Genomic DNA, 13,859 nt, shown 5'->3' on the forward strand with positions numbered 1-13,859 from the left:
TTCTGTTTTCAGGGTCCACATTAACATAGGAAGAGTTCACAGTTTTTTTTAAAAAAAAGAGGTGGTGTATACAGAGCTTTGTCTTGCTGAATGTGAAATACACTCACATTGACTTGATTGCTCACATTGACCTGAAAGCTCTCCATGTGATCTGAGACTCGACTAGTACTGAAAGATGTACTTGCATCTAAACAACTGCCTGAAAGGATTTGGTGTATATCTCATGACATAATTGTGCAAGAAAAGTAATACAAATTTAGGAAGTCTTTGTGAGAATTAATTCTAGCAAGATCAAAAGTAAAACCTGAGCATGACTCTAGAAAAAAGATGCAAGGTTTTAAACCTGATTTCATTAGCAGCCACGGGAATTCTACACTAATGGCCCAATTAGTTTTTAACCATATGCTAAATCTACAGAGCAAAAATAGCACCCTGGAATTCCAGTCTGCCTTGGCTTCCTTTTCTAGTGATTGCTGAAAGATGTTTGGTAGCCCTTTAGGGATAATGGCATTGACAGAACACTTCCATACCTCCAATGTTTTCATTCCCCAATACCCCGAAAAGCACTTTTAACAGCAACCCTGAATTCTCTCACTTTTCATAACACCAAAAGAGAAATAAAATAAATTGCTAGCAATCACAAACCCACATTTCTCAGAACATGCCTTTGTGTGTATTTTACTGATACTCTGAAAAAAAAAACCAAACTGAAAAGCTTGTTATAAAAAAATGAATGAAATGATTGAAATTCTGCAAAGCTATCCCAACAATCAAACCACCACCCCTATGTTGCATTTCAAATTCATGATTAGTTGTGAAAGTGAAATCATAACATGCTGGCAATTTTGCAATCATTTTTTCTCCTGATACCAGTAATCAGACTTTCATATTGCTAAGGTGCTGAAATGGTAGAGAGGTAAGTGAAATGCTAAATAATTCAGGAGTAGGATGCTGAATCTGGCTAAGAGACAATACTGACTGTTCCAATCCAGGAGGCAGATAAAAGCAGATGAATCTTCAATGAGAAAATAGTTAATTGCATAAAGTCAGCAATATAAAGAGAAAAGCAGCTCTCAAAACCATCTAATGTTGTGACCAAACAGCTTCTGACCATATTCCAAAACCGGATAAACTGCTTGTTAAAGTAATACAACTTATCTACATAAAGCATTATTACTTACTCCCTAAGGTAGGTCAGAAAATTTTCAGGGTTTTCATGAGATTATGGGCAATGGTACCAGTTCCTCATGGCTAATTTATTTAATCAGTGTAAAATTGTAAACTAGCCAGGAGGTTCTAGTGCGAAAGCTACACATCTCATAGCAATCTTGAGAATGTCTATGAAGTTTCGCAGTCATCCAGGTCATCTTTGGGGTTAAAGAGGCCCTCTATGTTGAAATTGAACAGCCCTCTCTCAACAGAGGGGAGGGATACAACATCATTTATCTCCAATCTACAACACAGTCCTTTAAACAGTTCCAGGAAAGCTCCAGGTGACCCTGATGATACAGATAAACCTCCAGGTGGCTTAATAACTGGATAAAAGAATGCAAATGTCCAGCTATCTGCAAGGAGTATAAATCCATCCATTTCCCACCATCCAGTCAGAGCTGAAGAAGCTTCTTGGATGAGAAGCAAAATGTCTTCAAAGGAAAACCAGAAAGTCCAGTTGTTTCTTGAAAAAAGCACCTTTGGAACAATCTTGAGAATGCTTTACAGATGTCTGTATGAATAGTTTGAATGATTATGGTAGCTAATTGACAATCTAATAATTCACTTTTTGGGTAATTCGTACACAAAAACGCAATGGTCTAAAACATGAATTATACATATTTTTCATGTAAAGACATTCAAAGAGCTTAAATAATGGGAAAGGAAGACAAAGCATGTGGGGATATACACAGAACAGAAAACATTTAGATTCAAGATGGAAGTAAGATAACACTGTATTAAGTAGCTTGTAATTCAGAGTTGTGATTCAGTTTCTAGCTAATACTGGATTCTCTCTTTTAAAAATAAAAATAAAGGTTTTATTTTAGCTACACTAAGGTAGAAGATGCCTTCAAATGATGCAGTTTTCATGACAGTATTCATGCAAGTGATTTGCCACTTTCCAAGGCTCCTAGGTTGTTGCCATTTCAATGTAAAACATAATTCACTACCAAGAAATGTTTTTGTTTTCATAAATGTGTAATATTTTGTTTGCTTTTAAAGCTACCTTCAAAACAGTGACGTGCGGTGAGATTCATGGCCGGTGGGGCAAGCGGACAAAAGCCGCCCTATGTCTGCCAGTGCCAGCCGCCCCCGAAGTCCTGACATGTCCTGTGTCAGGGCTTCGGGGGTGGCTTCCGCAGGGGGGGAGAAAGAAGGGAAAATCCACGGCTAGGCAGTCTGCTCATACATGCGTGCCCCCACACTTCTCCCTTTGCAAAAAGGCAAAGTTGAAGCAAAAGTGGGGAAAGCAGAGCCAGACCCGAAGGCGGTTTGAGGGGGTTAAAGAGAAAGCGAGGGACCAGAGAGGAGCGGGATACAGCGCTTCTTACCCGGCTTGGAGAGGCATGGACGGTGGGGTGGGGGACTCCTGGCTCAGTCCTCCTCCCTCAGTGGCCTCTGAGTCAGGGCAGAAGGATGGCCGGAAAGACTTGGGCAAGCAAGCCGCACACAGCACTCTGAGAAGCAGCAGCACAAGGGGCGCCCCGCCGCCTTCCAGCCTCCCTCCATCCGTCTCCTCCCAATTCGTGTGGTGAAAAGAGGGTTTAAAGGGACCGGTGGGTGGCAAAAGAGAAAGCCATCATGTGATGACGAGCCCGCTTGCCGCTCCTGCTCCAGTGTGCCTCATGGGTAGCAAAAGCGGGGATGTCCTCTGGGCGTGTGCAGAGTGCCACCTTCATTAAACCCAAGTCGGGCCGAGTTTCCTTTTTTTTTAACCGTGAGGCGGTTTAACAGGATGGAGTGGCTGCACTGAATCGGAGGGTGCACACACACCACTGTCTACACTATATGGCCAGCACAGCAGCATGCACTTTAAAGACAGCGGTGTGTGTGCGCCCTCACGATTCAGTGCAACCACTCCATCCTGTTAAATCACCTCACGGTTAAAAAAAAAGGAAACTCAGCCCAACTTGGGTTTAATGAAGGCGGCACTCTGCACACACCCAGAGGACCTCCCCGCTTTTGCGCGGCAGCATGCACTTTAAAGTGCCGGTGCGGCTTTCTGCCATAGAACGGGACACGTCCCACTGTATGGCCGGCATGGCAGCATGCACTTTAAAGTTTAAAAAAATAAAAAATAAAAAATAAAGTGCCAGCCCGTGCGCCAGCAGAGGCAGGTAAAACACACACACACACACACATTAATTACAATAATACAAATTACAATTACTTACAAATTACAATAATTTTGAATTCCTCCGACCCACATACCTTTTCCAGCTGTGTCACAGAGGATTTCAACTCTAATCTTGTGTGCAATGATGAAAATGTAAAAATGTAAAAAGAAAAAGGCAAGAGCTGCTGAAGCCAGGCTGGGTTAGCTGCTGCCAGAGTCCCCAATGGATGACTCTGCTTAACTGTTTAAAAAAAGCCTCTAAAAAAAGTGCCCTCTACAGGAAGAGGCGACAGAACCACGTGCCTCCTCTACATAAGGAATTTTTCGCCTTTTAACCCTTGCTTAACTCTGCTCAAGTGATCATAAAGATAGACTAAAGGAGGCACGTGGTTCTCTCACCTCCTCCTGCAGTTAAGCACTAAGCAGAGTCATCCACTGTGACTCTGCAGCAACTACCCCAGCCTTTTTCCTTTTAATTTTCTTTTCTTTTCAGGATGACAATGGTGAGGCCCTGCCTCCCCTGCCTCCCCTGACTGCACGCCCCTACTTCAAAAGAACCTACTGTGGAAGAGTGTAATACTTCATCCTGTTTTGAATTTCAAAATGTGTTAGTTCAACAAGTTGGATTAATAAATACATCCAGCTGTGCAAAGACACACACACACACACACACACACACAGACATACATGTGGACATCTTCTATTCCATTTTATCCCCCAACCCCTAATCTCTTAACAACTTTATTGAGAGATAATGGCTGGATGTCATTCAGAGAAGGCATTCACAAGGAAATACCATAAGGATTTCAACCTGGCCTTCTTAACCTCAGCTCAACTTAACAGCACATAGTCCTCCACTTGAAATAACTGTTTATTATGCCAAATTTCTCATAGCCACACTGACAAGATAGTGCCCATAATATTAATGTAATATAAAGGGATCAGTCTCATAAAAGACAGTGGAAGTGAAGTCTTTTCAACCCTAAAAATATATTCCTTCAATGTCAGAAGTTCTCTGTGGGCAAAAGTAATTCTAGATAATTGTTTAAGCAATTGTTTAATTGCTGACTGAATGCCATTTATTTACCATGCTAAATTGACTTTTAGAATCAGATATAGTCCTTTAACTTACACTGAAAATGTTAAATGAAGTCTAAATCAGATTTTTAAAACAAAGAAAATGATCGCAGAATGAATACATTAATTTACTTTGTCAGTGCTATGAATCAAAGTATAATAGTGTAGTAAATAGGGCACAAGCCTCCTTACTAAGAGATGGAAAACCACATTTCATATATTACATCAAAATATATTTCAAACTCTGTACTGGAGAAATGTGCACATAGTAAAGGATCATGTTTCAAATTAGAAAAAAAAAGTACCTTATTTTTCAGAGTATAAGACACACTCCCCCCCCCCAAAGAGGGTGAAAATTTGGATGCTTATACACCAATTGTAGCCAAGGCACGGAGGACATGGTAGTCTGTGGCAATCCCTGCAGCCTGGAACAGCTGATTGGGGGTATTCCGGAGGCCGATCCACCCACCATCAGCTGCTCATGCTGAATCAGGCTGCAATAATGTGCTGAAGCTGACCTGGCTGTTTGCTATTTGCTACAAGGACATGTCAGAGTTTGCAGCAGCAATCACATTCAGAAAGCACACACAAGTAACTGATTCAGCAGGATTAAATAACTTCTTTTATATATAATATAACACATTAAGTAAATAAACAATACCAAAAGAAGGTTTCCCAACAGATAGTTTAGCAGAGAATTTTCACTTTCGGTTTTAGTTTCAGATATCAGCACAGCATGCAGCTTTAGTATAGAACAAGAAATGCCCTGTCTCCTTGCTGTCTCCTTCCTTGTTGCTCACACAGCAAATACTGTTTGTTTCCAAACAGCCCTCAACTCTCTCATACAGGATGCTAGCCAGATGAATACCATGGATTCTGGTAGGCAGAGGCAGAATATTTTTTTCTTATTTTCCTCCCCAAAAACTAAGGTGCGTCTTATACTCCAGTACGTCTTATAGTCCATAAAATACGGTATATTATTCCTAAAATAATAAGACTTAAGAACAACAATTCACATCAAGCTAATAAGATATAATAGATAAGATGTAATGTATGCCAAATACTGAAACTGCTATCATGATTACTTTTTTTCTTAACATTTCATGTTGGGACTAAATCTTATTAATATAACTAGAGAAATATTTTTAAAAATCACTTATTACAACTTGTTATTTATGTTCAGGCATAACTCAGTTTGCATTGACATTGAATCAATGTATACTGTTCAGTTAGGCATAACATTGCTTCTGTATATTCATTATGCCAATTTGGTAGTGGTGTTAAGGACCAAGAAGTCCACCTTCAACCATGGAAACTTACTGGGTGACTACGGGCCAGTCACTCTCAGCCCAACCTGCGCCACTTTTGGAGAAAAAGTAGAGGAAAGAGTGAAATGAACACCACAAGCTCCTGGAAGACTGAATATAAATTAAAGACTCATCATCATTGTTATTCAATATTTTGACTAACTGCAACTTGATATACACTTACTCAAAAGTTTTCTTCAAAATAATTTAGACCAAGATCTATTTTCCAATTGAACATAATGGAACAAGGGTGGCGAAAGAAATATGGCAGCCTAAAAGAGAAATGATATTTGCTCATTTTCCATCCCCCTCAGCTATACCAAATCTAATGCCAATCTAATTATTCTGTAATGATCAGAATTCCTAAGTCTCCCTGAATTAGGAATTGAAACCTAAGCTACAGCCTAAAGAGTGTATGAGAAAAATTCATTGGTAAGTTATTAATTCCTGAAGTATAATTTTAAAAATGTGGTGTATGTGTGTCTGTATAGAAATAAGGGGATAGTATGGTTGGTTGGTTATGGTTTATTAAACTTGTATGCCGCCCTATTCCCAGAGGGACTCAGGGCGGCTAACAAACCAAGGGGAAGGGAACAATACAAAAACAAACAAGACAAGAAATAAATTACAAAAAACAGATTTAAAAAACTCGCAACAGTCACAACAATTCGAGTGGGGCTGGGAACTCATCAGCCCCAGCCCTTCCGGAACAGCCAGGTCTTAACGGCTTTGCAGAAAGCCTGAAGAGTGGTGAGGGTCCGAATCTCCACGGGGAGGTCGTTCCAGAGGGCCAGAGCAGCCACAGAGAAGGCTCTCCTCCGAGTAGTCGACAGTCTACTTGGCCGGCGGAGTAGTCGACAGTCAACAGTCTATTGGCCGGCGGATGGAATTCGGAGGAGGCCTAGTCTGTGGGATCTAATAGGTCTTAGGGAGGTAATTGGCAGGAGGCAGTCTCTCAAGTACAGGTACTCCTCGACTTACAACAGTTCATTTAGTGATTGTTCAAAGTTATAATGGCAATGAAAAAAGAGATTTTTGACCATATTTCAGTTACAACCTTTGTAGTATCTACATGCTCATGTCATCAAAATTCAGATGCTTGGCAAGTGGTTCATATTTATGACTGTTGCTATGTCCCAAGATCATGTGATTACCTTTTGCAACCTTCTGATAAGCAAAGTCAATGGAGAAGCCATATTCACTTAAAACCCAGGTTGCTAACTTATCAGCTGCAGTGAGGCAAGAAAGGTAATAAAAAGTGCAACATTCACTTAACAGATGTCTCACTTAACAAGAGAAACTTTGGGCTCAATTGTGGTCATAAGTCTATAACCTGTTGCCTATAACCTGTGAAGGTACATTAAGTCTGTTTAAGCCTTGGCAAAATTCAAGGCATCTAATCTGGCATACAAGACAAGGGAATTTTGTCACATTAGTCAGCAAATTCACTTACTCCTTTCTCTGTACAGAATGAGTCATCTAAGTAGTGGTGTCAGTTAAATATTTCTCAACATCTAATTATCATCTGTTGCTGTAGTTTAGATCAAGCTTACATTTTCTAGAGAAATCTTGTTGGGATTGGGGCAGATACACTATATTGCCAAAAGTATTTGCTCACCCATCCAAATAATCAGAATCAGGTCACTTCCATGGCAGTGTATAAAATCTAATACCTAGGCATGCAGACTGTTTTTACAAACATTTGTGAAAGAATGGGTTGCTCCCAGGAGCTCAGTGAATTCCAGTGTGGAACTATGATAGGATGCCACCTGTGCAACAAATCCAGTCGTGAAATTTCCTCACTCCTAAATATTCCACAGTCAACTGTCAGGTGTATTATAAGAACGTGGAAGTGTTTGTGAACGACAGCAACGAAGTGGTAGGCCACATAAACTCATCCAACATCAGTGTGTGACCTCACAAATGCACTTCTGAAAGAATGCTCAAAAATTTCCATAAACAACACTCCTGAATCTTGTGAACAGCCTTCCCAGAAGAGTTGAAGCTGTTATAGCTGCAAAGAGTGGACTGACGTCATATTGAACCCTATGGATTAGGAATGGGATGTCACTTACAGTAAGTTCATATGCTAGTAAAGGCAGGTGAGCGAATACTTTTGGCAATATAGTGTATCTGAAAACTAGGTTCCACTTTAAAAGAAAGCAGAGACCAAAAGGGGTAAGAAAACTGATGCTGCAATTAAGCACAGGACCATTTGTATTTTTCTAAAAATAAAGAAACCCAAAGAACAGGAATCATTAGAGAAGGGAAGCTGAATTGTGCAGTTTTGAAGTAGTGATATATTAATACTCATATGTACTATAACATTGAGTAACCAATACCAATGACTAACCTAGGTAATATTTGAGAGTCTAGAAAAACAGTGCATGACCTATGAAGTATGATCAACATTTTCTAATGCTAAAATGTAGTAGGCTTATTTCAGAATAATATTATACCCTCACAACAAAATTGCAGGCTGATAGAAAATGAATACACTTCAAATGGAATACTGTATATCTGTTCAAAGATTCATTTGTATCAAGGGACTCTTAAATAGGTACCTGCCTTTTGTTGAATAAAAATCCATTTAATACTATAAAAATAATGAAAAGAAGTAGAACACATTGAAGACACTGCCAAGAATTAATTTTACTTTAGTCTTTCTTTACTTAATGCAGATGAAATAAATAAAACGTGACCCATTTCTCAAAATGAATGGAAGCTGTCTTTCTGAACGCCAGGGATACTGGCTGGAATTCTAGTGGCCATCTGTTTCCAAATCAATTATGCTCACTAAATTTGAATATTATTTTCTTCCAAATCTGTGTAAGAGAGGAAATATTTTTTTTAAAAAAATTCTAATATTCTAGTTACATTTGGCTTTTATTACTACAATGAAAATTGCCCTAGTTACCAATGTTCTCCAAATTCCAACAGAATTTAAGTTTATTATCCTTGTCTCTAATATTATATTTTTATATTCAGTTTGTTTATATTTTTAACATTTTACTATTTTCATTGTACAAAGGGCAGAGTTCCAGGAGATGCGTAGTTTCTAAATTAGATAGATAATTAGATCGATAGACAGACAGACAGACAGACAATTGTGTGTCATATAGTGAAAAGACTAAATAATCAAGTGATATGAGTGCATATGTGAATCAAGTGCAACCTAAGAATCATACAGCTAAAGAAAGACAATTTAGAAGGTTACATTATCCCAGGTCTGGGAATATTTAAATAAATGCTAAAGAAATAAATATTCCTTCATTTAATTTGATTCAACATCCATGCTATTTTATTGGCAACATTAGAGAATTTGCTGTTTCAACTTTTCAGTTTCATCTAAAAGCTTTCCAACTTCCCATCTAAGCATTAATCAGATATGATCTTGTTTAGCTTTCTGAGATCATCAGTGGTGGATAGGGGCTGCCACTGAACAGAAAATTGGCCTATTTAAAGTAACAAAAGGATATTCGAGAAAATTTGAATTTGCTTTTGCAAATGTTAAAAGGATACTTTTAAAAATTGGGGCAATATATTTGATCCCATTGTATTCCTCTATTCTAGAGAGCAAACATCTGAAACAGTGTCCCCAGTAATCACAGTTGCACTACCATGCTGAGAAATAAGGCTAAGCAGGAATTTCAGGAAGATTTATGTCTTCAGGAGTTGCTTCTGGTGAGGAATTATAACTGACATCTCATTGTCAGTACAGCTAAAAACGGCAGCTGAATGCGGGATTCGGACTATTAAAACCTTTCTGGAGTAAGGAGAGATACTGAGATCATCCTTAAGTACTCCAGACAGGTGGTCTTTCTCTCTGTGTGTGAGGGTGTCAGGCCTGCAGCAGGCTGAAAAGTCTCCACCAACCCCTCTTCCTCGGGGCCCTTTATAAAGTGCTACCGATGCGGTCAGATGGGCCACAGAGCAACAGAATGCCTGGCTCCAGCTCCTGTTCCACAACAGTGCCAACCACCTGCCAGCGCAATGAAGAAAAAACCCAGAAAGCCACCAGAAAAGAGTCATTTAGGACAGCAGCCAATGGATGTGGAGAGCCCTGCTATAGGAGAATCCCCTGGCACCTCAGAGGAGGAGGAGGAGGCTGAAAATACTGAAGACAACACAATGGTGAGTGCACCTATTCCCCCCTTTACGATAAAATCCAAACTCCAAGTGCCAAGAACGGGAGTGGAAGGGGAAGTTGGGGTGATCATAGACAAGGGCTGCACCCGATGCTTAATCAGCATGTCAATAGTGGAGCAGCTAGGTATATGCACAAGACCCCTAACCCACCCTATTCAGTTTGAGCAAGTAGATGGAACCCTAATTGGGGGCGCTCCGGCCACAAAGATCATCGAATTAGTAAAGTTGATGATAGGCCACCACTATAAGTTTCTCTGATTTATTGGGGCTCCTAGAATGCAGGAGTCAATTATCTTGGGGCTTGCATGGCTTCACAAGTGGGCACCTACTATAAAGTGGGAGGACGGTGTTAGAAAATTGATTATTGATTTTGGAGCCTAAAGGCCACCCAGGAATGATAAGACCCAACAGACCAAACCATCCAGAATCTGCAGCCCCTGCAGCAGACACCAAACCTCCGGGGATCCAACGAGTCCCAAAGATCTACGGGAACTTGGCGGAGGTGTTCAGTGAGGAAGACGGAAACTACCTTCCACCTCACCGTCCCACAGATTGTGCAATAGACTTCAAACCTGGGGTAGCCTTACCAAAGCCAAAAATGTACTCTATGACTCCCAAGGAGATCACTGAATTGAGGAAGTACATTGACACCAATTTGAAAAGAGGTTTTATTGAACCAGCAAAGTCGAAATAGTGGCTCCAGTGCTCTTCAGAGAAAAGAAAGATGGCGGAGTTCGCCTCTGTGTAGATCTGCGAGCCTTGAATGCAGTATGCAAAAAAAACACCTATCCCCTCCTCCTCATGAAAGATATGTTGAACCACTTGGCTAAAGGCAAAATCTTCACCAAGCTGGACTTGAGAGAGGCATATTACCGCATACGAATCCAAAAAGGGGATGAGTGGAAGACCGCTTTCAACACTCCCCTGGGAAGCTTCCAGTACAAAGTCATGCCTTTTGGACTACAAGGAGCACCTGCAGTCTTCATGCAGTACATAAATGAGGTGCTACATGACCACCTGTACCGTGGAGTAGTCGTTTATTTAGATGACATCTTGATCTTCTCTGAGACCCTAAAAGAACATGTGAAACTGGTGCGGCAAGTCCTGAAAAAACTTCTAGCTGCCAAGCTGTATGCAAAATTGTCAAAGTGTGAGTTCCACAAGACCTCGCTAGATTACCTGGGGTATCGTATGTCCAACGGAGTAGAAATGAATCCAGGACATACCATTCGAGGTCTGGACTGATCATAAAAACCTCTATGCTCTTTTAGCCCATCAGACGTTATCCCCCAAGCAAGTTCACTGGGCACAATACTTCCAAAGGTTCAAATTTGAAATTAAACACATCCCCTCAGGAAAGAACTTGTTAGCAGATGCTCTGTCGAGAAAACTGCAATATGACAGTAAGAAGAAAGAAGTTGTCCACCCCATCATATCTCTCTCTCACCAAAAGGCAGCTCAAGTCACCACTCGAAGCCAAGATAAGCTGACGACTGAGCTGAAAGCAGCTCTCCGGATGGACCCATGGTTCAACAACAACAAGGACATCCTAACAGTGAATGATGGCTTAGCCTGGAAGGGGTCCAAACTGTACATTCCTGCAGGGATGAGGCTGCAAGTGCTACAGCGGAGTCATGATGTGAAGCTAGGAGGCCACTTCGGATTCCTAAAAATGTTCCACCTCACCAGGCATCAATTTTGGTGGCCAAAGATGAAATCAGAGGTGGAAGATTATGTAAAAAGCTGTGCTACTTGTGCCACAATGAAAACCCAGCTGGGAAAGCCCCCTGGACTACTACAATGAGTGGCCAGCCCCAGCCTACCATGGGAAGAGATCGCCATGGATTTCATCGTCGAGCTTCCAGACAGCAGCGGTAATAGAGTAATCTGGACAGTTATTGATTTGTTTTCCAAGCAAGCACATTTCATTGCTTGCTCAGGGCTGCCATCTGCAAAGAAATTAGCGAAAATGTTTGGGAAACACATTTATCGCCTGCATGGGATGCTAAAAAGGATCATTTCAGATCATGGAGTTCAGTTCACCGCCAAGTTCTGGAGAGAGTTCCTCAGATCAATTGGGTCCACACAGGGACTCAGCTCAGCATTTCATCCCAGCACAAACGGCACAGCGGAGAGGGGCAATGCAATGGTGGAACAGTACCTCCGGTGTTATGTGGACTATCAGCAAGACAACTGGTCAGACTTGCTACCCTTCGCCGAAGTGGCATACAACAATGCAGTCCACAGCAGTACCGGATTAACTCCTTTTCAGATTACCAGTGGCATGGAATTTGTTCCCATGCCTGAACTGCCTAAAGAACCTCCCTCCTCCATGTCTCTGAATGAATGGATGGACACACTAAAGAAGGGATTGGAAAATACGAAGAAGCCTCTAACAGATGCGGTAGAAGCCTACAAGAAGCAAGCTGATAAACATCGCTCCCTCCAACCCCCCTTTTGGGTGGGGGACAAAGTTTTTTTATTTACAAAATACATAAGATTGAGGCTGCCTACCAAGAAATTAGATCCAAAATTTCTAGGTCCTTTCCCAATAGAAAAGATAATTAACCCAGTTACAGTTCGACTCAGCCTACCCAGAATTCTAGGGAAAATTTACCCAGTATTCCATTGTAGCTTGTTGAAACCAGTAATGGGATCTAGCATAAGGCCATCCACCCAAGCTCCCCATCCTCCTGTAGTGGTAGAAGGGGAAACACATTATGAGGTGAAAAAAATCTTAGATTCCAGGATGTATAGGGGTCGCTTACAATATTTGGTGCATTGGAAGGGGTACCCTTTGTCTGAAGCTACATGGGTGAAAAGTTGGGATTTAAAAGCAGATAAATTAGTGAAACAATTCCATGAGAAGTTCCCTGATAAGCCAAAGGGTACCCCTGGGGGAGGCAGGGGAGGTTAGTTATATATGGTAACCTTTATTGTAATTTTCTTTTCCAGAAACGATTTCCCTTTTGAAGAGAGGTTGCCTGTCAGGCCTGCAGCAGTTCCTTTAAGAATCTTTGGCCTGCCACACTCTCATTAAGGGGGGGGGGGAATACCACCGGGTAGAATGTGTTGTTTTCAAAATAAAAAAATCCTTTCTACAAGCTCAAGGTTTTGTCTCCGCACCTTCACCTGACCGGAAGCAGCTGGGTGTGGATGCCAACATGGAAGAAGAAGATTGGACCATGTGATGGATTGTGGGTCTGGGGACAAGATCATGAACTTTTAACTGGGTGGGATTCTGATGTAATTTCCAGATTTGGGATTTCACAGATGTGCTAAGATGTCTGATTTATTAAATTGGAACTTTAAGGATCATTTTGCCTTGGACTCTGATTTAATTCTACATGATACTTGGAACACTGATATAGATGGCATAAACTGCATTTTTGTGGTTGGCTTGTAGGCAGCTAAGGGTCACAAGATTACATTGAGCTCACAGCTGTCAATGTAGCCTTTAAAACTTAAAGTTCTGGCTGAACCTGAGAATCATGTTGAATTTTATTTTTTTATCTTTCAAAACTGCAAATTTGATCACCAGGTAAGTTAACAGTTTTGTGACAAATAGTGAAAATATGATGTGGATAACTATTTTACATTGGATTTATAACAAGGCTTGATAGAAGTCTTAATAAGTCTGGGAGGAAAAATGAAGAGGGCTTATAAAGAAAGAAAATACTATTATTTGAGAGGATTAAAGATTGCTGGGAGAAAGAGGAAAGTAGATAAAATTGGCTTATTTGATCAGGGTTAGAATAAATCAGATCTTATCCCTGATGAAGTTTAATGCATTTTTTATTAGGATTGTATGACAATGTTTTAAAATGTTTATTTAAAAATGATATGGAGGAATTTGTTTAAATAGAAAAGGAAAGAATTCAAAGTGGGTTTATTAATGTAATTTGTAATAATATGTCATCATTTCTGATAATCCTTAATGGACTTTTTCTGATTGAGATGAAGTGAAGAAGTTTTAAAGACTTGTGTATAGAGAATGG

At 40.5% G+C, this 13,859-nt stretch overlaps 1 protein-coding gene across 2 annotated transcripts in view; it reads right to left on the minus strand.

Moving 5' to 3' along the window:
• PDE4B (phosphodiesterase 4B) overlaps positions 1-13,859 on the minus strand; it is a 237,968-nt gene that overhangs the window by 43,613 nt on the left and 180,496 nt on the right. The gene's annotated exons all lie outside the window — the stretch shown is intronic.

This window comes from Thamnophis elegans, chromosome 5 (assembly GCF_009769535.1).
Source record: "Thamnophis elegans isolate rThaEle1 chromosome 5, rThaEle1.pri, whole genome shotgun sequence".
Taxonomy (NCBI): domain Eukaryota; kingdom Metazoa; phylum Chordata; class Lepidosauria; order Squamata; family Colubridae; genus Thamnophis; species Thamnophis elegans.